The sequence below is a fragment of the Condylura cristata genome, unplaced genomic scaffold (genome assembly GCF_000260355.1).
Source record: "Condylura cristata isolate star-nosed mole 26May11 unplaced genomic scaffold, ConCri1.0 scaffold00016, whole genome shotgun sequence".
Lineage (NCBI taxonomy): Eukaryota > Metazoa > Chordata > Mammalia > Eulipotyphla > Talpidae > Condylura > Condylura cristata.
Genome location: NW_004567117.1, coordinates 10,943,216 through 10,957,746, shown reverse-complemented (window position 1 = coordinate 10,957,746; position 14,531 = coordinate 10,943,216). Strand labels below are relative to the sequence as shown.

Sequence of the window (14,531 nt, the reverse complement as noted above, 5' to 3'; positions counted from 1 at the left end):
AGCTGTCCTACTCCTCAAATGTTCTTCGGGAGACAAGAATACTTGGGAAGCTAACATTGCTTAAGGCATTTTAGACTTGTCTAAATTCCAGCTGATTGTCACTGATGAGATTAACACCCGAACTGCAATCAGATGAAGCCAGAAACATAAAAAGGTGTACCTGGTTCGGTTTGATGCTATAGGAAAAAGGGGCCCAGAAGTGCGGTGGGCAGGCAACCTGGGGTGCTGGGTGCATGGCGAGTGTAAAAATGCATCTTTGTGCTAAGGAAAGTTAACACAAGAAACCAATTATTTAATTTTCCAAACAATGGAGTAGAAATGATGCTACCATGGTCTCCCTTGTTCTTCCAGTGCCAGAATACAGCATGTTTCTCATTTGTTGAAGAATGTGAAATATCCAGTGGATGATGAAACAGAACATAAAAATAGCATTACAGTGTTTACAACAGAATGTTGCATAACAACATATTAGTTGTCCTGGAGATGCTGCTCCAAATGGTGGGCAGTCTGCTTCCTAGCTTAACACTTGCCCATGTTCACCTCTGGCTTGGAGTTTGCTTTCCTCGAAACCTGACATTAAGATTAATGAGACTATTACTTCTCCAACAAGATCGCGGAGTCTAATATCCCATTTCACAGGTGCTGTCAGAAAAGGTCACCTGCCCGAGGCTATGCAGTGCACTGGCAGCAGAACCAAGCCCTGAGTCCCCAGCCCACAGTTCTTCCAGGACACCATGCCAGTTGCCTGCTGGTAGTCATCAAGCACAAACTGAGTACAATAAGTAGACACTCCTGGGAGAATAAATCGGCCTGCTGTTTCCACATCAATGCCAAGACGGGGAAAAATACCCTTGTAATGAAGGAGTAACATTCATTTAAAGGTGTGAGCAAGCGATTAACCGGGCAGGGATGGGGACTGCGGTTGCAAAGAGATATTACACCTCAAGCTTGGCATCTGGGGCTGGTTTGCCAAAGACTCTAGAGGAGCCCAGCATCTGTTGACCCCACTGTTGGAAGATGAGGTGAGTGAAAGCCAAGTGTGGGAGAATGTGGGGAAAATGCAGCAGAAACTAGGATCTGGCCTCCTGCTCTGCTGATGTGTGTTATGTCTGTCACTTGGCAATTGGGTCATGGTCTGCATCAGAAAAAGAGACCCCAGGTTTCTTCAGTTGAGCTGGGAGGGTGCAGGGTCCTACAAACATTTCATAATTCAGTTGGGGGTGTCATAGGGAAGACAAGAGTGTCAGGCATTATAATTTCAATTCTGGCATGACAGACTCTCTCACCGCATTCACAGGGAGGCCAACTGTGTCCACCACTGCGGGGTACACTCGGCCCAGCTCACGAGTGGTGTCCCAACCCAACCACGGAAAGAGCGCTAGACATTTTTTAGTTCCTGATTGCCTTTTTTAAACAATAAAAACATGGATAATAATCCTTACCAGAAAAATGTGAGGTTAAAAGTTTAATCTGAGTTCGCAGCACCACATTCCAAGGGGGCACTGTACTTGGGGAAATTACTCACCTAGAGTTTATATAAGTTCGAGGCGATTAGAGTCAGCCGGCAAATTGGAGCCAGAACACGTTTACATTTAAGGCTTAAAATGTAGATTCCTCTTAGGGGAAGAAAGAAGGGGCTGCGGGGAAGCATCCACTACCTAATGTTTCATGTTTAGGGACCCCACTAAAGTGTCAGTCCATCATCTCAAAGAGTGTGGAAGATCATAATCACAGTCCCCTTCTGTCAGTCCCTTTTGAAAAGCACATGTCACATCTGCTTGCGATCAGCATTTATCTTGCAGCGTGCGTCTGACTCATTTGGAAAACTCAAAGCACATGTTTATTCCTGCAGAGGCACCGGCCATTACCATGCAATTTACAGGCGCTCTGCAGCACAGAGCACGCGGTGATGGAGGGAACTGCCAAGGAGCTGGCCTGGGCTCTCAGGCTGCTTGGGTGATTACTTTGCTACTAGCTTTTTAGACAGAGAAACACCCTCTTCAGCACCCCTGAGATTCCTTCACACTTCTCAGCTTGGATTACAGCAAACTATCCTCCTTAGCCAGTTTGGGTGTAATAAGGACTCCAAAGCCAGTGTATTTCAGCAAAGAGGAGCAGCAGGCAATAAATGAAACACATAGCTTATTAATTTCTGGGAACAAATAGTATTCATGCAACAACTCAGAAATTCTTGATCACAAAACAAAATCAATGCGCTTTCTTTTCCTCAATCCCTACAGACTCTGTGCTTTTGACATTGCTTCTTTCCACCATCTAATCACATGTCAAATAAGCTTCTATAAAAACACAGAAGGTGAATGTACTGTGAACCTTCTTTACCTGGGCCTCCTCAAAAATCATACTTTGGGTTGAAAAGTAACAGTTCAGCTCTCTTGAGCTGCCCCTGTGCAACTTAAAACATGTGACTTGGACATAGTCCCGACCCACCCTGCTCTCTAATATTTGTAGCATTTATTTAAGATGCCTGAGGAGTTGCACTCTGGAGAGGAGGAGGAGACTTTTACCTTCCAGGCAGAATGTGTCCAATTTACATCTTTTATTATCAATACCTTCTTTTCCAATAAGGAAATTTTCTTTGGGAGCTGATCAGTAATGCTTCTGATACCTTGGACAGAATTAATTATGAAAGCCTGATAGACTCTCCCAAGTTAGACAGTGGAAAAGATCTAAAAATTTCCATCATCCTCAGTCCCCAGGAATGTATCCTGACTCTTATGTACACAGGCATTGGAATGACCAAGGCTGATCTTATGAATAAAGTGAGAACCACTGCCAAGTCTACTATAAGGCATTTGTGGAGGCTCTTCACACTGGTGCAGATATCTCTATGAATGAGCAATTTGGTGGCAGATTTTATTCTGCCTACCTGGCTGTGATAAGGAAACACTATGGTGAGAAGCAGTAGGCTTGGGAGTCTTCTGCTGAGGGGTGCTTCACTGCAGACACTAACCATGGTAAGCCGGTTGGCCAGGGTACCAAGTACTCTGCTGTATATAAGTCCAGAGAGAGTACCATGAGGATAGTCAAGCCAAAGAAGTGCTGAAGAAGCACTCACAGTTCGTAGAATAGCCCATCACTATTTGGAGAAGGAAAGAAAGAAATCAGTGATGATGAGGCAGGGGAAGATGAAGGTGGAAAAAATGAGGAAGATAAAGATGAAGAAAAGCACAAAATTAAAGACATGAGCTCAGGTGAGGAGGATGATAATGGTAAGGGTTAAACAACAAGAAACAAAACCCAAGAAGATTATGGAGAAATATGCTGACCAGGAACTAAAAAAGACTAGGCCCAGAAACCCTGATAACATCACCTAGCAAGAATATGGAAAATTCTACAAGAGCCTAGCCAAAGACTGGAAAGATCCTCTGCAGTCAAGTGCTTCTCTGTAGAAGATGAGTTGGAACTTAGGCCAATGTTCTTCATTCCCATCTGGCTCTCTTTGGCCTTTTAGAAAGCAAGGAGATAAAGAACAACATCGAATGTCTGTTGTGTGTTCATAATGGATAGCTGCTGTGAACTGATACCAAAGTATCTAAATTTCACCCATGGTGTGGGTGACTTTGAAGATTTTCCCTAAACACTGCTCAAGAAATGTTCCAAAAGAGAAAAATCTTCAAGGTCATTCACTAAAACATTGTTAAGAAGTACATGAAGCTCTTCTATGAGCTGCAGAAGACAAGAACTATAAGAAATTTTATGAGGCATTCTCCCAAATCCTAAGCTTGGAATCCATGAAAACTCTAATCAGCAATGCTTTTCTGAGGTTTTGCTCCTACCTCCAAGTCTGGAGAGAAGATGACTTCACGTTCAGAATATATCTCATGCATGCAAGAGAAGCAGAAGTTCATCTATTACATCACTGGTGAGAACAAAGATCATAGCAATGTGCCTTTGTGGAGAGCGTGTGGAAGCAGGATTTGAGGTGCTGTATGTGGTGCAGCCTATTGCTGAGTACTGCATGCAGTAGCTCACAGAGTCTGCTTTCAGTTACCAAGGGGGACCTAGAGCTGCCTGAGGATGAAGAGAAAAAGAAAATGGAATGAGTCCAGTGCAGCTGTTCCTGATGAGATCCCTCCCCGTCTTGAGGGGGATGAGGATGCATCTTGACTAGAAGAAGTAAACTAGGAGTTTTTACTTAGAGACTTTGTGCCCTCCATACACGGTCCTCATATCTTTCCTCAGTAGCCTTGGGTGGCCCTGCACACCTGGTTCTCTCGGCGGACACCTAGTACTTTTTCCTTTGGTGTCTTTCCTAAGACAAGAGGGGAGGGTCTCAAGTCTTACCCCTCAGACACTGGCAGAGGCGCAGATACTGTGGATTGCTATTTTGTTCTGAAATTAAAGTATGCAAAATAAAGACAATACAGTTTTATACAAAAACTGAAGATTCAGAGAGTTAGCATTTTTGTCTATTAGATTTTTCTTTTTTCTAATTTTGGCTGTTCTTTCAGCATTCATGGGAAGACTGTGTCCCTGGTTGGTCAACTTAGATGCTTTTGTGCAAGTGAGGGAAAAAACACACCCTCCAGGTGGGCCAGTTCCCCTGGGAGCCTTTCTGTAAAGCAGAAACTTTCTAGGCAGCCCTAGAATGAGTCCATGGGCCTTCTTTCCAGCAACCTTGAAAATGATGGAAGCACTAAAGTTTGTTTGCTGTAAATGGAAAAGGCCTCATGTTGAAATGCAAGAGGCCAAAGGTTTGAATCAAGACGTGCCTTACGCGTCTGTCTGTGTTCTCTGAGTGAACATGTTTGCTCTAGACCTACTCTCAGTAGGAGTAGTTGCTCTGATGAGTCTGTGCGCTGCCTGAGTTCATTGGCTATTTCAATGGCTATTTCCCATTCTCCTGGTTTATACAGTTTAAGTCCTTCAAGATCTTTACTTTGCACCAGACTTGTCTGCAGACAGGCCTGCCCTTTAAAGCCACCAAAGAAAATGCCAGTAACCTCTGAGCAGCAATCTTAGTAGATGCCACTTCCTAGAGCAGTGGGGCTTCTATGCATTTTAAACATATACTCCCAATTTCATTCTTTATAAATTATACAAGCAGGCCCTCCCTGGTGGTGCAGCAGGTTAAAGCACAGCACTAAGAAGCTAAAGCCACTTCAGCATGAGTTCCATACCTGCCCTGCAGGTGATCCACATAGCGTGGCATACCTCTCCTGACCCATCCGCTGCTCCCCTCAGCAGTGTATTTCGTCAGTCAGCCTGTTCTGTGCCCCACTCTGTCTCTGGTGAATCTTCTCACCACCCCTGCACCTCTGGCCTGTACCCAAGCTCTGTATGCATAAATAAATAAATCTAAAAATATATATACAAGCTAATATAATTACTTAATAGTCAAGACACAAAATGTGCTTAGAGATTTATCATAATGATACAAATTCCCATCCATATTCCCTAGTAACATTTTTAATAATTTTGGATGTTTATTTTGGCCAACTACCTGGCAAATCAAATTAGAGAATCACTGTTTTGTGCTGAAACACTGTAACTTTGCCATGTGGTTGGCAAACGGTAGGAATATTATTAGTGCTACTTCTATCATTTTTATATCTTTGCTCTTCTAGGGTCTGTAATCCACAAATATTTACAAGTCTTTTTAAGATACCTGTCCATTTTGTGAAAGTTAAAACTAGATAACACAACAGGTAAATCCATTTAGCCAGGGGGAAGTAAAACAGGCATGGAATACACTCTGTCTCTGAACTTGAGAACTTGAAGACTAAAGCCTTGCCTGTTCATTCAATTAAGTTCAATATCCAATCAGGAAAAAGTGAGAGTTTGGAGCTGCCAGAAAAATGATAATTTTACAGTAGATTCCACATTGACATCATTTCTTGTTAAGAGCACTTTCTAACAAGGCAAAAAGTTAGATACTAAATATGGTGTGTTAAATACCTCCAAAAGAAAGCAAGTAAGTATAGGACTAACTTTCAAAGGTTAAAAAAAAAGAAAAAAAAATAGGAAGGGCTTGTTTTTAATGTCTCTCTTCCATGGTTACTTTGCGAAAGCATGGAAGTAAACATCAGAGAAGGGCTCTTTTTCTCTAGTCTTAACACCTTCAATAAATTGACTTAGTCACCCCATTCCAGGGTTGGAAAAATTAGAACTTACAATATACACTTTCAGTCTCAAGGATCATGATTTCTAGTTCTGAGGAGCATTCCTACTTATCCAAGTAAAGCAACTACCATCAAGGTGTAAAGAACTAGTAGCAAATCCTGCATTACCCAAAACACAAGGTCAGCAGATTTCTCCCATTTTGCCAGTGAAGACTTCTCTGATGTTTGAAAATAAATGGCCCTCCTTACCCAGATCTCCTCTCATGCATGGACTTCACTCTGACCCCAGAAGCAGCTCTGCACATTCACAGGTTCCAACTTAGGGGCAGCGATCCAGGGGGGTAGTGGCAGAAAATCTCATGGATGGGAACAGAAGCCTCAGCTTTAGAAGAATGAAGGAAGTTAACTACCAGTTAACTTACGTGCTCAACTATCTAACTCAGGGGTGTCCACCATGAACCTCAAAGTCAACAATGACATAAGGAATGAGAAGAAAATTGACAGTGAAGTGAACTGAAGATGTGGACACAAGAAATCTTCAGGTTTTCTGAAAGGGGGGATATAGAATCTGACAGCTCTGATCTCTCTCTCCATGTGCTGCTTCGTTTTGTGCTTCTTGGAGGTGTTTACATACTGACTAAGTGTCTGTGGACTTAAATAATACAACAAGGAGAGAGGAATTAAAAGCCAGTCTATACGTAGTATCCAGACCTAAATCCTAACCTAAACATCCAAATTCCTCTGATCTTGTTACCGATTTAAGAAAACAGAAAGTCCAAATAATGCCAAATGCTGTAGGGCCACCCAGGCATACCAGGCTACGTTATCAGCAGTTCAAGGCTGTTTATAAAAAGCAAAACCAACCAAACCAACCAACAAGAAAAAACAACACTGGAAATACCATCCTGGAAAATGCACAATGGAGACTGAGGTTGAGGATACTTTCTGCTGGTCTCAGACCAAGTATAAGATACTTTCAACAGACTAAAGAGCAGAAGGCTGGGGCAGAGACCACCAGTGTGAACACAGTATGTGGCAGGGCAGTATGCCACTGGGTGACTTCTCCCCAGGGTGCTCTCCTGGCTTGCCGCTGCTCTCCTCTCCCCTGCGTGTGCTGCTCTGGCTAGCTGAGTCCTTTGTCTTCAAACAAGCCATGTCAAGTCCCTCACTGATATATTCATCTCTTTAGCAAATGTTTATTGAACGCGTGAGGGTCAGGCCTTGAGGGATACACACATGAATAGAACATTCAAGGCCTCTACCTCCCTGTGAGGCTATCTCTAAGTCTCCCTGGCAGACTGTTTGCTTGAGGTTTATAAAGGCAGGTGCTCTAGAGTTGGACAGTACTTTGCTCAACCCTTAGCCCTACTTTAGCCGCTGTAAGTTAAGGAGAGCTTTTAAATTTGGATGATGCTGAGCCCTCCACCCCACCCTGCAGATTGTGGGGAGGATTGTGGTAGAGCACTTTGGAAATTAATTTTCATCTGTTTCACAGTTTGCTGGGAACTAGACCAACCTTTAACAGACCCCTGTTCTTGGCTCAGTCCTCAAGCAAAACTTGTTAAAGGGTGGGGGTGGGGGAATTGGCCAGGCTCTATTTATTCAAAGTCTATAGAACCGCCCAGGACCAAGTATTAGCATAGGCCTTGAGCATTATATTTACACAAATGATTAACCCTTTTCATCTCCATTTCTGTCCCCCGTATAGCTCTATGGGCCTTGCTAGAGAGTAATAAAACTACCAAAAGACAGTGGCAAGTGGGTGTCTGGAAAATGGAAAGTGCCCAGATAAATCCCAATGTGGATGACTTCTGGGTGCTAAGAAATGAAGTACAGGTTGTTCTAAAGAAGTGGAGCACTTTTAGTCCAATCCATGCCAACTGTGTTCAACATTTCTAGGGTAAATAGATCCTTTTAGTCTGCCTTAAGTTCATGCACTTGGAATGACCAATAATGTACACTTAAATGTGTAATAAAACTTAAGGGAAAAGAGGGTGCAGAGCTTGCGGAGGAAATGAGCTATTACTCCTTTGGCATGGAAAGGCCATTGTGGTCCATGTATGATTTGACCATGCTTCAGGAAAGCAGTTTGGACTTTAAATGGCACATTTCCTTTCTTCTTTATTAGGCTTCCTGAGGGGTTATTTCACCCCAGGTACTTTCTCACACTAAGTAATATTTCAGTTGCTATCATGCAAACCCAGGGATTGTGCAGGACTCAGTAATATTTGCTATGTCACTAACAGTCAACAAGTGGCAGACTGGGGCCCTGGAAGCCTGAGATGCAGACTTGGATCTGTGATGGATGGTTCTAACTGTTGGAATGTGTCTTCAATCATGAAGCAACACTGAGCACATGATGTCGGGTATGCAATGTAAGACATGACCAACTGTGTTTCTTAAGATGGGCACTTGTGCCATTATTTATTATTGTTCTAGTAACATTTATTATTTTGGAGGGTTTGCTGTTTTAAGAAATTAAAATGTGTGTGTGTGCGTGCACACGCATGTAAGAAATAGCCTAAGCTTCTTTCTCTGAGTGTTGGAGCAAAGCAGCATCTGGGAACATATGGTTCCAGCTTCCTGAAAAACAAACTTTCCTTTCTTATTTTGTTAAAATGCATTCTTTATCCCTAGTGAAATCAAGACTAGATTAGTTAATGGAATTTTATGTCCTTCAGATTTATCTACATGGGAACATCAATCTCACTGGAGCCTCCCAAGGCCAGGGCTGGTGGAATGTAGACTTCTTCTTGCACATGAATGCTTTTTGAACAGGACCCAAAAACTTTCACCTAGAAAACTGGTGAGATTATTTTTTACTTTATTTTTTACATCAAAACTGGCGAGATTTTCTGCATGGAACTGCACTGTGAGCCTCACTTCAGCCTTTTTAGTATGTAGGTATCTAAAATTAGTAATTCATGAGTGAAATCAAATCTTTTATTTATATTACAGTTAATGCAGATCTGTAACTGCTCTTACTGGCTGGTCTTTTAAAACAATTTCCCTGTAAAATCTCCGGCAACTCTTGTCAAAGTTATGCAGTTCCCTCTGGCTTCCTTACAGGGATTCGAACCTAATTCCAAGGGAAACAGACTGAGTTTTTAAAACCAAACAGTTCTTTGCTCTTCCACGGCTCATGAAATTATTATCAACAGAGAAGATACTTTCTAATTGTCACCAAGGATTTGTCCTCAGTGTTCTGGGATTGTCTTGGACCAAAAATCTGGGTGTAGCAGGCAGGGTTAGCTCCAGCACTGGCCCCAGAATCATCCTCTTGGCTTCCCAATATTCTTGTTTACGAGCTGGCCTATCTTATCCCTTAGAGATAATCTATAAAGTACTGCACAGGAATTTACTTCAATATAATTTGTGAGGCATGGCACAGACCACACCATATCCATAAGATTTCACAACAGCTTTGATTCCTCTTTAGGGTCCAGGGACAGGAAGGCTGAAGGTCATGTTACATGGAGGCCAGACCTAACAGGACACAAGAGGGCCTGGAAGGAGTCTCATTTCCAGAGGAGTTAACCCTTGGCTCTGACAAAGGTCTCCATTCCATTCTAAGACAACAGAAGGAACATTACACTGGGAGGCACAAGGAACGTGGGAGTCCAATGTCACTGCCGAGGTATGTAGCTTTCTCATCTGTCCAGTGAGAGCTTGGGTACAGTCAACCCTTTTTAACCCCTCCAGCTCTCATTTATATGAATATGAAGTTCTACTCAGAATTATACCCTGGCAGATCATGTAGCACAAAACCACAACATTACAATATGAAAGAGGGAACTTATGACAGTTAACTGTGATCAGATGACGCAAAGGTGAGAAGGTGACTTCCTGCATCTTCTCCTGTAGTTAGAAAATCCAGCAGGGATCTCAAAGATGCAGGAGATGTGCCGCCCTGTGAAATGTTTCAGCTAGGAAAGGGCCTTCGCAGTACGGAGTTAGGGTTATCCCCATAGTTGACTGAAGGATCCCACCTCTCAAAGCTGAAAGTCTGCTCCTCACTTTCAGGTGTGTGACTGGGAAACCCCTGGTGGATGGTTTGTGTGCACGAAAGTAGCACATATATAAGTGGGGCATGGAATGAGGAAGCAGTCACCGCCTCTGCTGCCACTTTGGGGAAATGCTGTTTCCCCCAAGCCACCCATATGTACTTCTCCTTTGTTAGTTAAGTTATTCTACCATCAGAGGGTTTTTCAACTTTTCACTCTGAGTCTTAGCACTCAGAAGAAGGCTAATCCTGAGAGGAATTTTAAATATTTGGTTCTTAAGAATTAGACTTTAAGAAACAAAGGCAGATATGTGTGACTAGCTTCTAAAAGACCCTGAAGAAAGAAGCACAAACAAGACCAAAGGAGAAAAGAGCGTGAAAGGACTTCAGTTGGAGCAGAACACCACTCACTGACAGTGACCAAGTTCTCTGAGAGATGTGGCTGGCAGCAAGGAGCACCAGTTACTCTCTCCTTTATGGCTTGGTGGGTGTACATGTTTACAGCAAGTTGTGCTAACTTATCTCAGGGTATATTCTGAATCACTTCCAGAATTAACCCTGTTGTCTTCATAAAGCTCCTAGATTTAAAACAAACAACAAAGACCCAACCCTTTCTGGGTTCTACTGGACATAGGAACTGGGTGAACACCAGGTGACTATAAAAAATTAGATTTTGGCCCTCCCTGGTGGTGCAACGGGTTAGAACACAACACTGCAAGCTAGCTGAAGCCGCCTCAGTGCAAGTTTGATCCCCCGCCCAGAGGTGATCCACATGGCGTGGCAGACCTCTCCTGACCTGCCTGCTGCTCCCCTCAGCAGTGTGCTTCGTCAGTCGGCCTGTTCTACTCCACACTCTGTCTCTGGTGAAAGCTCTCACTACCCTGTACCTCTGGCCTGAACCACAGTTCTGTATGCACAAATAAATCTTTAAAAAAAAAAAAAAAGATTAGATTCTGATGCCTGGAGTAGACAAGATCCAGGCTAGCAGCACCCACTCTCCCTGCCCTTCAATGCACTCAATACAGATGTCAATGTGTGGGCATCACCACCAATATATGCACAAAAGCAAAGAGTGTTCTGTTGGTGGCATCGGTTTTACTCTCAGTGACCCATTACTATTCAATCTTACAAAAAAACAGCTTTGACTAAAAACATATCAAATTTCTTTTGAAAGTTTCTGTGCAAAAGATAAATGCAGTTGGTAGTGACATTGTATTTCCATTATCTAACCAAAGTGGAGAGCTGAATAATTCATCTAGTTTGGGCAAAAGTTTGGGCAAGTTACCTTTTCAAATCTAACAGTCACACTGACTTTACGGCCAGTTTCCTGGGGTCACTTGGGAGGCATTCTGAGGCACCTGCATCTAAGTTAAGCTGGCAGAGGGATGCTTCCTTTCAGTTCTCACACACCTATGGTTTTCTTTTGCTGCTCTAGAAATGGAAAAACTCCAGTATCCAAATGGGATCCAAAAGGCACCTTCCTTTTTATTTCCCAAATACACTCCTAATTGGTTGATTGGTTGACTGATTTTAGGTAACATGAAATAGTAAAGTCATCTGAGAAGTAAGCATGAAATGGAAACTGATGAATTTCTCTTCTCAGATGGCAGCACCATTGTGCTGGTGTAAGAGAGTTTTGAAAGCACCGCTAGATGAACTTTGGTGACTTTTTTTTATCGCTTGAAAACTGTTTATGCTCTTGAAATGGATAATTCCTGTGGCTGTTTGTTTATTAGCAATTGTTTTTGAAATTTTGGGAAAATATAGCCAAAAAAAAAGTCAATGATAAAACAAGAATATGCTTCTGCTTGTCTCTGTACAAGACACTATAATAAACCAAAATTTATTCTAACAATGTAGAATGCAAAAGTGCCACTTCATATGTTTAAAGATATATTAGTGTGATAGAAATTTATGGGAAACTGGTTTGTGGTATTGTAAATCACGGCCTTTTTGAGCAAGTCACAAACTTGTTTGTGTACTGAATAAATAAAAAAATATTCAAAAGACAGGACAGAACCACTTATTAACTGGGACTAAGGATGGGGTATATGAGTTGAAAAATTAGCCACCCCAACACAGTTCTTTTTCTAAGCTGATCCATTCATGGTTGTGTGGCTGGTGGTTAATACAGAGGAGTCACAGATATACAACATGGCCTTCTGGTTTACTTCCTACTGCCCTCTCCCTCTGCCCCACCCTATGCTCTTCTGGTTACCTCTGCTGAGCTTCTGACCTTTTGATTAATCCCCTCTCTGGCTCCCTACTTGCCTCTTGGGCTGACAATGGGACACAGCTGGCCTCCCTCAGTGCTTTCTTAGGGGAGCTTGCAAGCCTCTTTCATTCATCTTGCTATCACCTCTTTGGGCGATCACCTCCCCACTCGGTGCTGGGCTTCAGAACACAAGTTTGGTTTTGGCCACCTGGCCAGCCCCCAGAGCAGCCTTTTTTCAGACCGTCAAGAGGGACAACGGGATGATGTGAATTACCAGCAGGCACCTAACATTAGATGCTTAATGCCCAAGCTGCTCTTTCTGTGACAGAGCCATATTAGTGAGACTGAGGCTTGGCGGCAAGGTCACGGGTTGCCTGATTTCACAGCTGCTTTCACTGACTGGGTACAGGGACAGAGGCCAAGAGCCCTGCCAAATTTACAGCGGCAGGGAGGTAGGAAGATTCTGGTGGCTGAATCCCTTCTATTCTAAATCAATGCTGAGATAAAACCTGAAAAAGATGTCCATTCAACCCTATGCTAAAAATGCTTTCCTTGTGATGTCTCCAGAGACAAAAAATGTGAAAAACTTGAGATGGAAAATGTGTCTACAGTCATAATTAAAAGAGATTATGATAGTTTGGTTTTTCCAGAAGTACAGAAATGACCAAGTGTACATAGAGTGTGTGTGTGTCTCAGAGTCCTGCTCATGTGTACATGAGAGATCAGGTTGACTGATTAATTCGAAATAACTGAATCATGTAATTATGGAGGCCAAGAAATCTCCAAGATCTGCTGTTTGTAATCTAGAGCCCCAGAAGAGCAGACAGCTCAGTTCCAGTCTGAGTCTGAAGGAATGAGGCTCAGGAGAGCCAGGGTATGACTTCCAGCTCAAAAGCTGACAGGGTGAGGTCCAAGAATAGGCTATGCTTCCACTGATTCTGAAAACAGCAAGTATCAATGTCTGGGCTCAAAGCAGCCAGACAGAAGAACCTCTCATTTGCAGAAGGGACAGCCTTTCTCTTCACTCAGAACTTCAACGGAATAGGCCATCAACACCATCAGCATTAGAGAGAGTAATCCCTTTACTCTGATTATGATTTCACTGCTGATCCCATCTAGAAATACCTTCACAGACACACCCAGAATGTCTGGAAAATTAATATTAATCTCTCCTGTTAAAGACAGAGAAGTGATGAGGCTGCAATGTATTGATCCTGACTGCCCAACAGAATCAGCTGAGAGCTTTAAAAATAGAAGCCTGGGCCCTCCCTGTGGTGCAACAGGTTAGGATGCAGCACTGCAAGCTGGCCGCAGCCATTTCAGTGCACGTTTGATCCCTGGTCCCGGAGGTGATCCATGTGGTGAGGCAAATCTCCCCTGACCCGCCTACTGCTCCCCTCAGCAGTGTGCTTTGTCAATTTGCCTGTTCTGCTCCCCACTCTGTCTCTGGTGAATCCTCTTACTGCCCCTGTACCTCTGGTCTGTACCCCAGTTCTGTATGCATAAATAAATAAATTAAAAAAAAAAACAAAAACACCAAAGCCTATGCCCTCTCCCAGGCCAATGATCACAATCTCTGTGGGGGTGAAACCTGGCATGTAAATTTTTAAAAAGTGTCTCAGATGATTCTGATGTGTAGTCAGAACTGAGAAATACTGGACTTGAAAGAAGTAGTACAATATGTTGACTGGATGAATGAAAAATAGAAGGAACCCAGTGAATTTTTTAAAAAAGATTGATTTATTTATGCATACAGGCCAGAGGTACAGGGACAGTGAGAAGATTCACCAGAAAGAGTAGGGAGCAAAACAGGCAGAAAGACGAAGTACACTGCTGAGGGGAACATCGGGCAGGTCTGGAGAGGTCTGCTGCACCATGTGGATCAAACTCATGCTGAAGTGACTTTAGATTCTTTGTGTTGTGCTTTAACCCACTGTGCTACCAGGGAGGGGCCCCCAGTGAATTTTTAATAAATCTTCTTTAGAAAGCAAGGTTAAGGTTAAGTCAATTTCTTTGGTTTTCAGCTTAAGAGGATTTTTTACTATGGCATGGAGAAAGTGTCCTGGAAAGAACATGGGCTTGAGGTCTGAAAGTCTTAAGTTCAAATCCAGTTGTATCACATAGCTAGTTCTTGGAAGCCCAGTTTCCTAATTGACAAATTGGGGATAATTATAGCTGAGCTAACATGATTCAAAGGTCAAGACAGTGCTTAGCCCCTCAGAGGATATCA

General features: G+C 42.9%; 1 protein-coding gene and 1 pseudogene across 1 annotated transcript in view; one reads left to right on the top strand and one right to left on the bottom strand.

Annotated features, from left to right (window-relative positions):
* COLEC12 (collectin sub-family member 12) overlaps window positions 1-14,531 on the bottom strand; it is a 165,958-nt gene that overhangs the window by 69,055 nt on the left and 82,372 nt on the right. The window lies entirely within an intron of this gene.
* On the top strand, window positions 2,482-4,064 carry LOC101637301 (annotated as a pseudogene).